Source organism: Amblyraja radiata, chromosome 26 (assembly GCF_010909765.2).
Source record: "Amblyraja radiata isolate CabotCenter1 chromosome 26, sAmbRad1.1.pri, whole genome shotgun sequence".
NCBI classification, from domain to species: domain Eukaryota; kingdom Metazoa; phylum Chordata; class Chondrichthyes; order Rajiformes; family Rajidae; genus Amblyraja; species Amblyraja radiata.
In genome coordinates this window covers 8,114,998-8,133,659 of record NC_045981.1, presented here as the reverse complement: position 1 = coordinate 8,133,659, position 18,662 = coordinate 8,114,998, and the positions used below count along the sequence as shown (strand labels likewise).

General features: G+C 44.2%; 1 protein-coding gene across 6 annotated transcripts in view; it reads left to right on the top strand.

Moving 5' to 3' along the window:
• The window catches only part of cep112 (centrosomal protein 112), a 320,895-nt gene that overhangs the window by 2,721 nt on the left and 299,512 nt on the right, over positions 1–18,662 (top strand). The window contains exon 1 of one of the 6 annotated variants that reach the window (XM_033044125.1): positions 14,080–14,098. The exons of the other annotated variants lie outside the window; for them this stretch is intronic. The gene's annotated coding sequence lies outside the window, so the exon portion shown is untranslated. Of the gene's footprint in view, positions 1–14,079; positions 14,099–18,662 lie in introns of those variants that run through there. 6 annotated transcript variants of the gene reach the window in all.

Here is an 18,662-nt window from a genome sequence, read left to right as displayed (position 1 = left end):
GTAACTCAGCGGGACAGGCAGGTCTGCTGAAGAAGGGTCTCGATCCGAAACGTCACCCATTCCTTCTCTCCAGAGATGCTGCCTGTCTCACTGCGATACTGCAGCATCTTGTGTCTATCTTTGGTATAAACCAGCATCTGCTGTCCCTTCCTACACAAGTGATAGGTGAAGGGAGTTTGGTTGGTAGATGGGTGGACAATGCCCAGGGGTGAAAAGTAGATAAAAGCTTTCAGAGAGTGATGGAAGAGGAATTAAATATAAAGCTAGAGGGAGGGACATATGGGGAAGGGGGTGATTGAGGGGGGAGAGAGTAGAAACATAGAAAATAGGTGCAGTAGGCCATTTGGCCCCTCGAGCCAGCACTGAAATTCAATATGATCATGGCTGATCATCCTAAATCAGTACACTGTTCTGGCTTTTCCCCATATCCCTTGATTCCCTTAGCCCTAAGAGCTAAATCTAACTATCTCTTGAAAACATCCAGTGAATTGGCCTCCACTGCCTTTTGTGGCAAAGCATTCCACAGATTCACAACTCTCTGGGTGAAAAAGATTTTCATCATCTCAGTCCTAAATGGCCTACCCCTTATTCTTAAACTGTGACCCCTGGTTCTGGATTCCCCTGACATCAGGAATAATTTTCCTGCATCTACCCTGTCCAATTCTCTAAGAATTTTATATGTTTCTATAATATACCCTCTCATCCTTCTAAATTCAAGCCCAGTCGACCCATTCTTTAATCATTCATTAGTCCCACCATCCCAGGAATTAACCTGGTGAACCTATGCTGCACTCCCTCAAAAATGTCCTTCCTCAAATTAGGAGACCAAAGGTGCACACAATACTCCAGGTGCGGTCTCACCAGGGCCCTGTACAACCGCAATAGGACCTCCTTGCTCCTAATCTCAAATCCTTTTGCAGTCTGAAGAAGGGTTTCGACCCAAAACGTTGCCTATTTCCTTCGCTCCATAGATGCTGCCTAACACGCTGTGTCCAGCATTATTGACTACCTCCTTTTGCATGACTTGGATTTGTTCACTGCCTGCTGTGTCTGCATGCTTACTTTCAGTGACTGATGTACAAGCACGCCCAGGTCTCGTTGCACCTCCCTTTCTCCGAATTGGACAACTTTCAGATAATAATCTGCCTTCCGGTTCTTGCCACACGTGGATAACCTCGCATTTATCCACATTATACTGCATCTGCCATGTTTCTGCCCACTCACCCAACTTATCCAAGTCACCCTGCAGCCTCATAGCATCGTCCTTGCAGCTCACATGGCCGCCCAGCTGTCAAAGTTTGTTTCTTAAAAGCAGATAGCAACAAAAACTGTTAAAGGTAAAACCATGGCAATCTTTAATTGATTCGTCGGATGTGAGCGGTGATCTACAATGAGCACAAACGTTGCTCAGTGCTTCTCGGGCTCCCACTCTCAGAACAAAGGCGAGTTAGCACAATTATACATTTTTCTTATCAGTAAAACACTCCTACCAAGTCTGAATATGGCATGACTGAAAGATTCTGCAACCTTTCAGAAGGTAGGAAGGCCGGGTCCAAATCAAACTCATCCAATAACAAGTTATTACTTATCTCTGGAGCGTCAGCTATTTTTTCAATCTTGGCTTCTTTATGGCCTTGAATGAAGCACATGTTATTACTGCAGGCTGCCATCTTAATGTCTTTATTGAAAAGACAACCTGTCCTCCATATTGTGTTCATTCAATTTACAAAGTCATTCAGACTTGGCACCGAGCCGTTCTTTTGTTCTACTGGATCATGCTTTTGTAGAAGAACGACTCCATTTTAGATTTGACTATTAGCTCTTTCACAGCTTTGTTTCATCCGCAAACAGATGTTACATTTAATTTATTTGTCTAAATCGTTAATATATATTGTAAACGACTGGATTCCCAGCACTGAGCCTTGCGGCACCCCACTAGTCTGCCTGCCATTCTGAAAAGAACCCGTTAATTCCTACTCTTTGCATCATGTCTGCCAACCAATTCTCTATCCATGTCAATCGTGGTCGTGGCTATCCCTCAAGGTCGAAGGCGATGGTCTACGTTCTGTTGTTTTTACGTTCTGGACTCTCAGGTGGCTTATGAGTCCAATCCTAGCTTTGAAAATTATTCGACATTCAGGACAGGTAATTCCAGATGGCAGATCGGGCTTTGGTTGTTGCTGCCTCTCTTTCCGTTTTCTCTTTTCTTCTAATTCTGTGCATCTCTTGGCTTCGAAGATCGCTGTTCCTTCTTGGATGATGGTTCGCCAGAGTTTCCTGTCCTTGGCATTTGTGTCCCAATAGTCGATGTCGATTGCACATTTCTTCATGCTGGCTTTTAAGGCGTCTTTGAATCTCTTTTGTCTGCCTCTTTTCCATTTACCTTCTTTAAGCTAGGTGTCGAAGGTTTGCATTGGTAGACGCTCGTCTTCCATCCGAACAACATGACCGACACATCTTAGTTGGTTCTTGATGATGAAGGCTTCGATGCTAGATGTTTTCGCTTCATTCAGTACGCTGACATTGGTTCTGATGTCTTCCCAGCTGATTTTTAAGCTGCTTCGAAGACATCATTGATGGAACTTTTCAAGTGTTTTCAGATGGCGTCAGTATGGTGTCCAGGTTTCTGATGCATACAGGAGCGTTGGAATCATCACTGCCTTGTACACTAACATTTTGGTGTCGGTTCGGATGTCACGATTTTGAAAGACTCGTTCGAAGAAGTCCAAAAGCTGTTCCAGCACACCTAAGACGACATTGGATCTCGTCATCAAGATCAGCATTGGAGGAGAGGTGACTTCCAAGGTACGGAAAATGATCCACGTTTTCCAGAGTTGTTTCACCAAGTTGAATTGACGGTTCTTTCCGATTTGTCTCAGTTGGTGACGATTGGTACATAATACCCTACCCCTAATACCATGTGCTCTAACTTTGCATTCTAATATCTTGTGTGGAACCTTGTCAAAGGCTTTTTGAAAGTCCAGATACACCGCATCCACTTGCTCTCCCTTATCCGTTCTAGTTACATTCTCAAAAAATTCCTAAAGATTAGTCAAGCATGATTTCCCCTTCATAAATCCATGCTGACTTTGACGGATCCCGTCACTGCTTTCCAAATGCACTGCTATAACATCTTTAATAATCGACTCCAGCATCTTCCCCACTGCCGATGTAAGGCTAACTGGTCTACAATTCCTTATTTTCTCTCTGCCTCCTTTCTTAAAAAGTGGAGTACCCTTCAGAATTGGCTACCCTTCAGTCCACAGGAACTGATCCAGAGTCCAGAGAACATTGGAAAATGATCACCAATGCATCCACGATTTCTAGGGCCACCTCCTCGAGTACTGTGGGATACAAACCATCAGGGCCTGGGGATTTATCTGCCTTCAGTCCCAACATTTTATCTAACACCATTTTCTGATGCAGTATAACTGGAGAAATGGTGTGCACTGGGATGGGGGGCACAGGATGGAAAGAGGGGGAAAGGAGGGAAGATGTTACTTAAAATTGGAGAATTCAGCGTTCATACCATTAGGTTGTATGCTACCCAAGTGGAATATGAAGTGACGAGAAAGCCCAGGCTGTAGGTTGTGATTGTCTTTGGGGAAAGAAGTTGACACAGAAATAGTGGTAACACAACTGGTCTAAAGTATTGGAATAGCCAAAATAAATGAGGATTAGTTTAAAATAGTATTGTGGAAGTTAATGGAACTGATGTAATCATACCCTAGACCTGATCAACTGGGGTTTTGAAGTAGGTAACCGAAGATGCTCCAAAAAGTTTTCCACTAGTGGAGCTCTTCTTCAGGACAAATTGCATAACATGTATCGTTATGGTTCTGAGCGAAGTACCCCCCGTATCCTCTGATTTCGAGTTGCAACTTGTTTGCTGAAGCATACAAGAGGATGGGCCTTACATTTGATGTCTGCGAGATGCATCCTCTACCTACATGCCTTTATTGTACAGTACTGCCCTCCAACAAAGATTTGTGATCAGACCCTGGAAAATATGGAACATTTCTCAGCAAAAGCAGACACCCGTGAAACCAGTTGTTGTATGCATGTGATATTTTGACTATCTATCTCTGCAAACTTTTCCAAATCCACTGGAAGGATAAGTGAACCAATGTCATTGTCCTCCCCCAGCTAACATCTCTTGTATTGAGGCCCTAATTTAATTAATTTGACTCGTATAGGCAGACCTCATTCACATGCTTGATACCAATTGCTGAACAGACACTTTATTCTGAATGTTGACACATGTATAGATTACCAAGCAGCATAAAGACACAGGAAATGATTCAAGGACATTCTCAAACTTTCCAAGTGGAACATGCAACAAGCCCATTGACTTGAGAATCCCTGGCTGCAGAAAAAGGAGCTTTTGGGATGTCATTGGGATCATGAGACAATATTTCTGAAGCATAAGAAATCAGAAGTGTAAGCAAACTTCCTTTTGTAGAAAGTTTGATAGATCTGTTAATTCTTCACGTTACAACTAACAGAATATATGAGTGAGAGATTAGAATGCAATGTTTTGGGAATAATGTATTATGATGGATTGAGGATATTCTGGCAATAGAAGATGCACAGGACAGAAAGGTCAGTAGGGGAATGCCCCCTTCTTTCACCCTAGACATTTTGCCAGTTCCACCGTTCTCTACATTGTTTTCCTCTTGAGATCACACCTTCCCTAGCTTGCCAGACAGCTTGAGGTCATTTGTGGTTGGCCCCGATTGATCCTGGTCTTTGCTCACCTCTGGTTCTTCACCCCTCACACCCCCTACTTTCAGTCTGAAGATGGGTCCTGACCCAAAACGTTGTTAAACTGAGTTCTTTTGTCAATCTAAAGTCAACTTGACTCAAACGCTTGTAGCTCTTGAAATCGATTCTTTATTCAGCTGAGACTAGTCTCTGAACCTTCCAACACAGAACTGATGCTCTGGGGCAGGTCCAGAGAAGAGTAACTTTGATAGAACTCATGGCATTTATATAGATATTAGACATATCAGATATAGAGGGTATGACAAGCTAGTAACCAATCATCTGAGTCCTTCTGGTGATTTACAACATCAGTCACATGATCCCCCCCCTTCCCTGGCCTCATCTTACAACCTTTGTTTGCCTGTGGTATAACTTTGCTTAGAATTATTTTATTTCAACACAGCAAAACCCCAGTAGGCTCAATTATCATAGACCACTCCTCAAAATATAAGATACATATGTAATACAATGATCACACGTCACACTCACTTTCCATACAGTTTAAAATACTATTACCTATGTATTAAAACATTAATTATATGAGTTTGCCGAATTACAGTTTCTAATTTCAAAATCCACACACACCTCCCAACCAAGCATACATGAGTCATAAATCTGTCAACTTAATTAATAAGTGTTTGGTGCAAGGATACAACTTCATTTTAATTTGCAGCCCCTTGCCTGCTATCTGGAAGCCGGATTTCCATTCTCACTACCAGGTCTTTTAACAAAGGTAGATTCACAATTCGGACCATTACATCAGAATTACATCTGCTTCTTCGACTTTCTATAAACATAGGAAGGTCACATATCCATCAATCTGACTCTCTTCCTCTCCAAGCAACTGTAAATGTACGATCCTTTATCTCAACCTAATTATAATTTAACTTAGCCAAAGCTAAATTAGAGTCTATTATCTATCAGCCTTGAATTCTGTCTCAAGCTCAGCATAAACCTCACAGCTCAAGAATGTGCCGTAGAGAAAGAGCAGATGACCTCTGGCCTAAAAAGAGGCCCTATTTAGCTATCCATTCTTCAACACAAAATCATATCAAATATAATTTCCTCCAGCGATATAATTGCCTCAAAGCAATAAACTAAGCTATGCAGGATCAGATTAGTGTTTCTATGTTTTGATTCATCGGTTCGCTGTATGTGTCTCTTTGCACTTTATTTCTCTAGGACACATGTGTTTCTGAAAACCTTTAACTTTTTTTTGTGCAAATTACCTAGCTTATATAAAAGTCACAATTCAAGCGGTTAGATGCTGTTGCACCCGCTGAGTTTCTCCAGCTTTTTTGTGAAGCCTATTTCCTTCGCTCCATAGATGCTGCTGCACCCGCTGAGTTTCTCCAGCTTTTTTGTGAAAGCCTATTTCCTTCGCTCCATAGACGCTGCTGCACCCGCTGAGTTTCTCCAGCTTTTTTGTGTACCTTCGGTTCTATTATATAATATTTCCTCAACGTCACCCACCTTTTTTCTCCAGAAATCCTGCCTGACCCGCTGAGTTACTCCAGCGCCATGTGTCTATCATTGGTATTAACCAAATTCTGCAGTTCCTTGTTTTTGCATATAGTTATACAGTTCAGTACCTTGGAGATAGTCCCGTGCCCCTCTAAACCTCTCTTATTCATACATATGTCTTTGAAAAGTCATAATTGTATCCGCCACCAGAGATGTAACGGGTACAATCTTGGCTACCCACTGAGTGAAAAAGAATGCTATGATGTGATGGTGTTGGAGAGGGTCCAGAGGAGGTTTACGAGAATGATTGTGGGGATGATTGGGTTAATGTATGATGAACTTTTGGCACCACTGGGCCTGTATTCACTGGAGACTGGTTGAAGCGAGACCTCATTGAAACATATCGAATAGTGAAAGGCCTGGATAGAATGGATGTGGAGAGGATATTTCCATTAGTGGCAGAGTCTAGAATTAGAGGGCACAGCCTCTGAATAAAAGGACGTACCTTTGGAACGGAGGTGAGGAATTTCTGTAGTCAATGATTGGTGAATCTGTGGAATTCATTGCCACAGTCATTGGGTATTTTTAAAGCAAATAATTGATAGATTTGTGATTAGGCAAGATGTACGGCACATACATTGAGGATCTGTTCCTTTGCTGTACTGTTCCGTGTTCTATTGTGCAGATCATGATATTCCTTCCAATATTTCAGCAGCTGTTAATACTTGCCTCATTGTACAATGCATTCAGAAAGTATTCAGACCCCTTCACTTTTTCCACATTTTGTTACATTACAACCTTATTTAAAAATGGATAAAAAAAATTTTTTTCGTCAATCTACACACAATACCGCAGAATGAAGAAGTGAAAACAGGTGTTTAGAAATTTTTGCAAAGTGATTAAAAAGAAATAACTGAAATATCACATTTACATAAGTATTCAGACCCTTTGCTATGACACTCAAAATTGTTCATCTTTTTCCATTGGTTATCCTTGAGATGTTTCTACAACTTGATTGGAGTCCACCAGTGGTAAATTAAATTGATTGGACATGATTTATAAAGGCACACACCTGTCTATATAAGGTCCCACAGTTAGAATTTCCTTTATTGTCATTCAGACCTTACGGTCTGAACGAAATTTCGTGCCTGCAGTCATACATACAATGATACAATAATAAACAACAATAAACACAAATTAACATCCACCACAGTGAGTCCTCCAAGCACCCCTCCTCACTGTGGTGGAGGCAAAAATCTTAGGGCTACAGTCTCTTCCCTCCTCTTCTCCCTCTGCGCTGAGGCGATACCCCACAGGGTGATGGTACAAACAGTCCCGCGGTTCACCGAACCCCGCAAACGGGCCGGCTCAAACACCGCGGCCCGGGGTGGGCGAAGCTGCCGCCCTCCAGTCCAGCGGAAGCAGTCGCCCATCAGGTCACCGCCACCAGAACGCCGTCCCAGCCACCGGAGCACCGTTCCAGCCCTGAGCCGGATCGCCCTCACGTGAGTGCCGTTCCTCCCTCGAGCTGGGCCGCCCCGACGGGAGCGCCGTACCTCCCTCGAGCTGGGCAGCCCCGACGGGAGTGCCGTACCTCCCTTGAGTTGTTTACAGTGCATGTCAGAGCGAAAACCAAGCCATGAAGACGAAGGAATTGTCCCTAGACCTCCGAGACATGATTATGTCGAGACACAGATCTGGGGAAGGGTATAAAACATTATCTACAGCAATGTAGGTCCCGAAGAGCACAGTGGCCTCAGTCATACTTAAATGGAAGAACTTTGGAACCACCAGGACTCTTCATAGAGCTGGCCGCCCGGCCAAACTGAACAATCTGGGGAGAAGGGGCTTGGTCAGGGAGGTGACCAATAACCTGATGATCATTCTGAAAGAGCACCAGAGTTCCTCTGTGGAGATGGGAGAACCTCCAGAAGGACAATTATATCTGCTGCACGCCACCAATTAGGCCTTTATGGTAGACAAGCCAGACGGAAGCCACTCCTCAGTAAAAGACACATGACAGAACTCTTGGAGTTTGCCAAAAGGTACCTAAAGGACTCGGACCTTTCTCTGGTCTGATGAAACCAAGATTGAATTATTTGGCCTGAATACCAAGCATCACATCTGGAGGAAACCAGGCACTGCTCATCACCTGGCCAATACCATACCTACGTGAAGCATGGTGGTAGCAGCATCACGCTGTGCGGATGTTTTTCTGCGGCAGGATCTGGGAGACTAGTCAGGATCGAGGGAAAGATGAACAGAGCAAAGTACGGAGAGTTCCTTGATGAAAACCTGCTCCAGAGCGTTCTGGATCTCAGACTGGGGCGGAGGATCACCTTCCAACAGGACAACAACCCTATGCACACAGCCAAGACAACGCAGGAGTGGCTTCGTGACAAATCTGTGAATGTCCTTGAGTGAACCAGCCAGAGCCTGGACTTGATCCCGATCGAACATGGAGGGACCTGAAAATAACTGTGCATCGACGCTCCCCACCAACCTGACAGCTTGAGAGGAGCTGCAGAGAAGAATGGGTGAAATTACCCAAATTCACCTGTGCCAAGCTTGTAGTGTCATACCCAAGAAGACTTGAGGCTGTAATCGCTGCCAAAGGTGCTTCAACAATGTACTAAGTAAAGAGTCTGAATACTTATGTAAATGTGATATTTCAGTTATTTCAGTTTAATTACTTTGCGAAAATTTCAATACACCTGTTTTCGCTTTTTTGTTATGGGGTTTTGTGTGTAGATTGATGATTAAAAAAAGAATTTAATCCATTTTAGAATAAGGCTGTAACGTAACAAAAGGATGAAAAAGTGAAGGGGTCTGAATACTTTCTGAATACACTGTATATACATACATTGATTCATCGTTAGGCTGCATTTGAAGTATTGCATGCAGTTGTGGTCGTCTCATTACCGTAACTATGTGGAGGCTTTGGAAAGGGTGTAGAGCTCGTTTACTAGAATGATGCCTGGATTAGGGGTATTAGTCACAGGGAGACGTTGGACAGACTTGGACTGTTTTCTCTGGAACGCCAGAGGTTGCAGGGAGATCTGATCGAAGCATATAACATTTTGAGAGGCGTAGACAGGGTAGAATCCTTATTCCCAGGATGGAAATATCAAATACTAGAGGGCACAGCTTTAAGATGAGAAACAGGACAAACCTAAGCTCAATTTTGAGTGTCATAGCAAAGGGTCTGAATACTTATGAAAATGTGTTATTTCAGTTATTACTTTTTAATTACTTTGCAAACATTTCTAAACACCTATTTTCGCTTTTATATTATGGGTTATTGTGTGTAGATTGATGATAACAAAATGAATTTAATCCATTTTAGATTAAGGCGGTAACGTAACAAAATGTGGAAAATGAAGGGGTCTGAATACTTTCTGAATGCACTGTATGTAACCAGGATCAGTTGGCCCATTTGTCATTGCCCATGATGGCCAAGAAGCCCATTTTGTTCTCTTCCAGATTTGCATAAATTTGTATTACTTGAATTGAAATTCTCAACTGCTGGTGAAATTTGAATGTGTTCCCAGATCCCTTTTCCCTGTAATGCTATCATATCCCATGACCTAATGTTAGTCCAACAAAGCATGCATAGAAATCGCTGGTCTTGCAGATTATTTATTTTTAGTTTTGAACTACCTTGCATACATACTAATTTCTTTTTTCAGCTCTTCCCTCCTACTAAGTGTATCTTTAGCTTTGTGTATTTACATGTGTCTGGTTGGTCATGAAGGTAATATGCACCTTTAATTCCATCAAAATGTATGTTTAATCGTTAATACATCATCCTGAGGATGTGCGTTTTTTTTCTTTGTGCTTTTGTTCCAATGTCATGATATGTTAAATACCAGGCTTCCTTGATTTTTAGATATTAAAAGGATCACAGGATTAGGAATTAAAGCAGAAAATGGCACTGAGATAAAGGATCAGCCATAATCAGCTTGAATGGTGGAGGAGGCATACTCCTATTTATTGTCTTAATTTTACTTTTGTCCCATGGTGTTAATTGCCATATATTGTCGGAACCTTGATTTTCATTTTGCGACCAATCCTAATCTATCCTTTTGTAAATATTGCACGCTTTTCCTAAATTAGTTTTCGTAGATTAAGTTTAATCTTAACGTCAGCCTGCATTCTTTTGTCAGTGAGATGATTGTATGGAGTCACAATGGTCATCCAGCTTTTTCTTTCTTTTGTATATAGAATTTTTGTGTTGGCATAAAAATCTGAACTGTTCCAAAAATAATCTGTGCTTTGCTGATCCTGAGATACAGAACAAACATTATATTGCCAAATCCCCTTAAATTGCTCCACAGAAAAATATGTTCTGCGACCATGTGGTTTTCATTTAGGGTAGACACAAAATGCTGGAGTAACTCAGCGGGTTTTTAGTTTGTCAGAGTCTATATATAGTTAAATTTGTTTTTCTATAAATATTAAATCTTAACAAGATGTGCATTTCTCACGATATTTTAATCTAGATAGTGGGTCAAATATAATGGCACTCGCAACTTTATTGCTTGCTTGTTTATGGGGTGAATGGAGAATGCTCTGAAAAGTTGAAAGCTGCACAACAATGTGAAAATATGTAGCGAAAACTGTAACAAGAGAGGAAATACTTTGAATGTAAAATTTCTCCATGCGGTCTCCAAACCCTGCTTTAGTTTGGAGGGTGTGGAAAGAATTTAAGATCATAGACTTCAATGATGAAACCTTACTTTTCTTCCTTTTAATCCCTGGTAACTGAATCCCGGAAGGTTGAATGCCCCTCCCCCCACGTGTAGAATTGATTTTTCACATAAGGATGAAGGCCAAATATATCTGTTTTTGCTGTAAAACGGTCTAAATAGATTAATGTCAGCTGAGCTATTTTTATTTTATTTCCCCCTCTTCTCTGTTTCAGTTTCGCTGAATTATCAATGTGAAACTCACATTTGACTGAGTTGGAAAGAAAGAATAGTTTGAGACTTGTACAATGTATTTTGCATGTCCTGTGTCTCAAAGTCCTTTAAGGTACAAATTACATTTCTGAGGTATTTGGGTCTTTTTGGAAGGAAAACAAAATTTCATCTGTACTGTCTTGTTTGAGTTACAGATTGAAAGTGAGTTGGCATCGAAACGCAGAGTCTGGCTTTCAGCTTTGGATATAGTCAGGCGGTTCAGAAACTAACCACTCAGTCCAAGTCACACATGCTGACCAAGGTGCCTTCCTGATCTAGTCCCATTTGCCAACATTTAGCAATATCCCTCTGCATTCTTACTTATCCATGAACCTGCTCAAATGTCTTTAGAATTTTGGAATTGTAACCTCGCTCACTGCATCTTCTTGTAGCTCATTCCATATATCAACCACCCTCTGTGTGAAAATAAACCTATGGCCTGACTGTGCCAGAGACCCGGTTCGATCCTGACTATGGATGCTGTCTATATGGAGTTTGTACGGTCTTCTTGTGGCCACGTCGGTTTTCTCCCGGTGTTGCGGTTTCCTCCCACATTCCAAAGATGTGCAGGTTTGTAGGTTAATTGGCTTCTGTAAATTGTCCCTAGGGTGTAGGGTGGAACTAGTGTGCAGGTGATCGATGGTCGGCGCTGACTTGGTGGGCCGAAGGATCTGTTTCTGCTCTATATCGTTAAGCTCTCAGCTCCCCTTGAAGTCTTTACCCTTCTCTCCTCTAGTTGTAGACTCCCTATCTTGGGAAAAGACTCTGACCATTCTCTGCCCCTCATATTAGAAACCTCTATAAATTCACCCAGCAACCTCTTTTGCTTCAGGGAAAACAGTCCTGTTTTATCCACTTTTAACTCCATCTCTTCAGTCTCAGCAACATTATTGCAAGTCTTTTCTGCACCCTCTCTAACTTAAAAAATGGCAACCCTATTTCATCTTGGCCAGTTTTGGCATTTGTTCAGTTCTCTTGTTTTGGACTGAATTAAAATTTGGTATTCTACTTGACCTGGTCTTCTGACAACTGGTTGTTTTCAGCACAGACTGACTATTTGCTTTTGGGCCTGCATTGGTCATTTGTATGTGAGCATTTTGATTCTCTCTCCAGGCAGCCTGGCATCCTCCACTCTGGAAAGCTCACCTCATCTAAAATTCTGCTATTCATATCTAAGTGTGAAGTTATTAATGTTGCAATCTTCTATGGCTTGTCATTGCTTTTTTGGAGTGCTGTTTGGACAGAACTTTGCGATGATTTTCTATATTCAAAAGTACTTTTAAAAAAGAGCAGATTCTCTTTGGAGTAATTTTCATGAGGATTTAGCAATACAGTGTTTGTTCTGCATCACATGATCTGTAAAAGCACGCACATGTTTTTGAAACTGCTGCTTGAATTTTAAAGCAAGCACAAATGTCCAGATGCAAGGAATTGGTAATGCATCATTTCTGATCAGTTCTCTGTTTTATTGTATTACATGGCCGTCCGAAGGGGGGGTGCGTGGGTGCGACTGCACCCCCCTTTTTTTGCCAGAGGAAAAAAAATCCTGAAGGAAAAAAAAAAATGGGAAAAAAATCAGCGTTTCCACCTTGACGGAAAAGCGCCCGAAATTCAGGTTCCGGCCGCTGGATGATTTGGGAGAAAAAAATGCGGCCATCCGCGCCTGCGCAGTTTGCGGAAGCGACGCTAAATGACGCTGTCTCCGCACGTGCGCAGTGGGCCCTGGCGGGATCAGACTGCCATTTGCACTCCACACATTGAGCTCGATGCCTTGTGTCGTCTTCTCTAAGTAGTGGAATATTGCGTTGCAGGAGCGGTCTAATCTGGCCCGTGAGTTAAGGAAGTGCCCATTCTCCGGGGGCGGGAGGGGGGGGGGGGGGTGCGGGTTGCAGGGTGCGGTGTCTGCCCGCCCGGTCCAGCATCTCCATCTCCCGTCGCCGGAATTTGAACCCAGCGGCTGTAACCCCAACACCAGACGCCGCTGCGGCGGGGCCCAAGCCATCTTCCCCCAACGCCACCCCCGCTGGGCCCAGGCCATCCCCGCTGGGCCAACGCCACCTCCGCTAACTCGCGCTGGATCAACGCCACCCCCGCTGGGCCCACCCCACCCCCGCTGGGCCCACCCCACCCCCGCTGGGCCCACCCCACCCCCGCTGGACCCACGCCACCCCCGCTGACTCACGCCACCCCCGCTGACTCACGCCACCCCCGCTGACCCACGCCACCCCAGCCACCCCCGCTGGACCCACGCCACCCCAGCTGACCCCCGCTGGGCCAACGCCACCTCTGCTGACCCCCGCTGGACCAACGCCCCCCCGCTGGGCCCACGTCACCCCCGCTGGCCCACGCCACCCCCGCTGGGCCCACGCCACCCCCGCTGGGCCCACGCCACCCCCGCTGGGCCCACGCCACCCCCGCTGGGCCCACGCCACCCCCGCTGGGCCCACGCCACCGCCGCTGGGCCCACGCCACCCCCGCTGGGACCACGCCACCCCCGCTGGGCCCACGCCACCCCCGCTGGGCCCACGCCACCCCCGCTGGGCCCACGCCACCCCCGCTGGGCCCACGCCACCCCCGCTGGGCCCACGCCACCCCCGCTGGGCCCACGCCACCCCCGCTGACCCACGCCATCCCCCGCGTGCCCACGCCACCCCCGCCGGGCCCATGCCACCCCCGCTGAGCCCCACTGGGCCCATGCCACCCCTGCTGGGCCCACGCCACATCCTCTGACCCCTGCTGGGGCCACGCCACCCCCTCTGGGCCCACGCCACCTTCATCTTCGCCCCCCCCACCAGAAAGAAGGGGGGGATGTGTGAGGGGGAGAGAGAGAGAGGGGAAGGGAGGGGAGAGCGAGATGGGGGAGGGAAGAGGGAAAAGAGGATTATCTTTAGTTAGATTGCAAAATTAAGGTAAGTTTTAGAGCTATTATATTTTCTCCTCCATATGAATAATTTTAATCAATATCAAATAATATCAAACAATTGGAACTGCTTTCTTTTCCTTGATAACATTACTGAAAAATATGAATTCCATAGTTTGTGACATAAATAAACATTTCAATGGGATCATTATATACAGATGTAACATTTCCATTTTGAGATGGGGGGGGGGGGGGGGGGGGGGGCAAATATGCATCAAGCCGATAGCCTAATCGTTAAAGAGTTAAAAGATAGCCTAATCGATAAAGAGCTGAGAAGAAGAATCAGAGCTGCCAAGAAAAGGTACTCTGAGAAGTTGAGGTGCAAGTTCTCAGCTAGTGACTCTTCTTCAGTTTGGAAGGGCATGCAAGAAATCACCAGCTATAAGAGGAAATCCCCCCGCTCTTCGGACAATCGTCAGCTGTCGAACAACCTGAATGAGTTTTACTGCAGGTTTGAAAATGAGAAACGTAACCCTGGTACCCCCTCCCCAACAAACACAGCCAGACTCCAGTCTGCAAAGAATGGACCCTGCACCCTTTCCTTCCCATTCACCACTTCACACCTACTTAAGGCAAGACTCCAGTATGAAAAGAGTGGACCCTTTCCCACCCCAACCAACACTTCACACCCAATTACTCATTTTTATCCAGTCCCTGCAAAGATGTATTGTTCCCGCCTGCTTCAAAGTCACCACTCTTGTCCCTGTACCCAAAAAGGTAAGGATTACTGGTCTTAATGACTACAGGCTTGTCACACTGATCTCTGTCGTCATGAAGACCCTTGAAAGGCTTGTGCTGGCCAAGCTGAAAAATATCACAATCCCTCTGCTGGACCCTCTGCATTTTGCATATTGGGCCAATAGATTTGTGGATGACGCAGTCAATCTGGACCTGCACTTCATCCTCCAGCACCTAGACTGCCAGGGGACCTATGCGAGAATTTTGTTTGTTGATTTTAGCTCTGCATTCAACACCATTGTGCCAGAGCTACTATGCTCCAAACTTTCTAATTTGACTGTGCCTGAACCCTTCTGTCGGTGGATCACCAGCTTTCTGACAGACAGGAAGCAGCATATAACCATATATAATAACCATATAACAATTACAGCACAGAAACAGGCCATCTCGGCCCTTCAAGTCCGTTCCGAACACTTATTTTCCCCTAGTCCCATCTACCTGCACTCAGACCATAACCCTCCATACCTATCCAATTTATTTTTAAATGATAAAATCAAACCTGCCTCCACCACTTCCACTGGAAGCTCATTCCACACAGCTACCACTCTCTGAGTAAACAAGTTCCCCCTCGTATTACCCCTAAACTTCTGTCCCTTAATTCTCAAGTCATGTCCTCTTGTTTGAATCTTCCCTACTCTCAATGGGAAAAGCTTATCCACTTCAACTCTCTATCCCTCTCATCATTTTAAAGACCTCTATCAAGTCCCCCCTTAACCTTCTACGCTCCAAAGAATAAAGACCTAACTTGTTCAACCTTTCTCCGTAACTTAGTTGCTGTAACTTAGTTGCATGTGAGACGGGAAAGCATATCTCGGACCCACAAACGCTCAGCACAGGAGCACCGCAAGATGCGTACTCTCCCCTCTCCTCTACTCTCGATACACCAACGACTGCACCTGCATCTGCACCTGCACTTCCATACTCAATACTCTGACTGGTGAAGGCCAATGTGCCAAAATACGTTTTGACCACCTGATATACCAGCGACACGACCTTCAAGGAACCATGCAACCATCAACCATTCCTCTGCCCACCTGGCTAATTGATCCAGATCCTGCTGCAATCTTTCACAACCATCTTCACTATATGCAAAACCACTCGCTTCTGTATCATCAGCAAACTCGCTAATCTTGCCCTGTTCTGTGACGTTTCACAGACTGCTGAAGTAACTCAGCGGGTCAGGCTAAGTATAGAGGTTGGAAGGTCATGTTGCAGTTGCATAAGAAGGTGGTGAGGCCGCATTCAGAGTATTGTATTCAGTTCTGGGCACCATGTTATAGGAAAGATGTCATCAAACTGGAAAGGGTACAGTGAAGATTTACGAGGATGTTGCCAGGACTAGAGGGCCTGAGCTATAGGGAGAGGTTGAGTAGGCTGGGACTCTATTTCATGGAGCACAGGAGGATGAAGGATGATCTAATAGAGGTGTATAAAATCATGATTTGAATAGATATGGTTGAGTCGTTTGCCCAGAGTAGGTGAATCGAGGAGCAGAGGACATAAGTTTAAGGTGAAGGACAAAAGATTTAATAGGAATCTGAGGGGTATGTTTTTCACACAAAGGGTGGTAGGTGTATGGAACAAGCTGCCAGAGGAGGTAGTTGAGTCAGGGACTATCGCAACATTTAAGAAATAGTTAGACAGGTACATGGATAGGACAGGTTTGGTGGGATATGGATCAAACGTGGGCAGGTGGGACTAGTGCCGATGGGACATGCTGGGTCGAAGGGCCTGTTTCCACACTGTATCACTCTATGACTCTATGTATCTTACCCTTTCAAACCCATTCTCCTGCCTTCTCCCCATTACCTCTGACACCCGCATCAATCAAGAATCTATCAATCTCCTGAAAAATCCAGGTTTTTACCAGGCTGGGACAGACGGCAACAGCTTCACAACGTGTCCCAAAGCTTGTGTCCTGCCCTGCATCACCCAAGGCAGCAGAGACGTTATAGGAGAGGGCAAGCACCGTAACAAAGTAGCTCACGATGGTTAGGGAAACATTCAGGAATGTCTATGCATGTCACATCATGAATATTACTGAAGAACGGTCTTGACCCGAAATATAATCTATACCTTTTCTCCAGAGATGCTGCCTGACTCACTGAGTTACTCCAGCACTCTGTGACATGTCATCTATCCATGTTCTCCAGAGATGCTGCCTGACCCGCTGAGTTACTCCAACACTCTGAAACGTCGCCTATTCATATTCTCCGCAGATGCTGCCTGACCCACTGAGTTACTCCAGCACTTTGTGTCCTTTGCTATGTTCCTTTCCACCCATAAACCTCTCTCTGCCTTTACATGTCACTCCTCTTTCAAATCTGCTCTACTTATCTACATGCATTTTTCTTCTTAACTTTTTAGTCATGGAATGATGCAGTGTTGAAACGGGCCCTTCAGCCCAACTTGCCCACACCGACCAACATGCCCCATCTACACTAGTCCCACTCACACGCATTTGGTCCATATCCATCTAAATCTGTCCGATCCATGTACGTGTCCAAATGTGTCTTAAACATTAGGATAGTCCCAGCCTTAACTACCTCCTCTGGCAGCTCGTTCCATACATCCAGCACCCTTCGTGTGAAAAGCTACCTCTCAGATTCCTGTTAATTTCTGTAATATTGGTCATAAATTTGGTGCAAAAATGCTCCAAAATAAGGCTCAGAATGCATCAGAGAGCATCTAAAACCCCAGAGCTTCCAGGGCCCGCTTAAGGGCCCTGGACCCTGGCATAGAGGGATTTCTCGCTTCGTGCACATTATTTCACATTAATTTTTTTGTAATCCTGTCATGCCACCCCCCCTTTTTGGAAAACTTCGTACGGGCCTGTATTAGTATACATAAGATAGGAATCCAGCTGGCGCAAGGGTATGTTGCTTTTAAAGAGCATAGGTACCTTGAATTATCTTGTGTAAACTGGTAAATGGTGGAATCCAATTGTAGTCACTGGCAAGAGCTTGTGATGCCTATAACTCGCTGCTGCTCTCTGGTGGTAGAATCTCATCCCTAGTATAGTATTTAAAGTCTGAGATATCAATGCTATTAAAGTGCAGTGGGCCAGATTGATCTAACACATCTGTCAACTGCATTTGTTAATAAATTGCCTTTATTAACATCGTGGTCTCTTTGCTCTTGCCATAGCTTGATCTAACCAATAGCAAATTACAATAGATATTTGAAGTGTGATTTGCATGTTGTAAACCATGCAGATATCATGCAGCTGCTTATCAAATTACTTCCTGGATATGAGCTTCAATTAAAAGAAAATATGAGGATTTTTAAAAAAAAAGCAAAGGAGATGGCAGGATGAGCACAAAGTTTGAACATTTTATAATCTTGCAGAATACATCACAACACAGAAATTGTGAAGTGTAAAAAGATGCTGAAATGGGACCAAGGAAATGGATTGGATATCTTTCATTAAATAACTGCCACTACTGTGTGTTTAAATCTGTAATGTTGTAATACCAAGTTAAATATGTGCAAACCAGCGTCAATTTAGCATTTGATGATTTATTTGTGTCATAATACTGAGATGTTATAGAGATCCATTAAATCAACTGTTGAAGGCTGGATAGAAGTCTGAGATCATGTTTCTATTGTGTTAGGGCCTGGTGTGGTTTAGAGTGCTGGGAGGCCAAATCAAATATGGTCTTCTGATTCACAGATGGGGTGGAAACCAAAACTAATATTTACGAAAACCTTCCTTTGGGTTTGTATGTTGTGCTTTGATAAGAAGGAATGTTTATTCATATTATCGTGATTGCCCTGGAATCAAAAAATACTTTTTCTTGCTAATCAAAGTGATG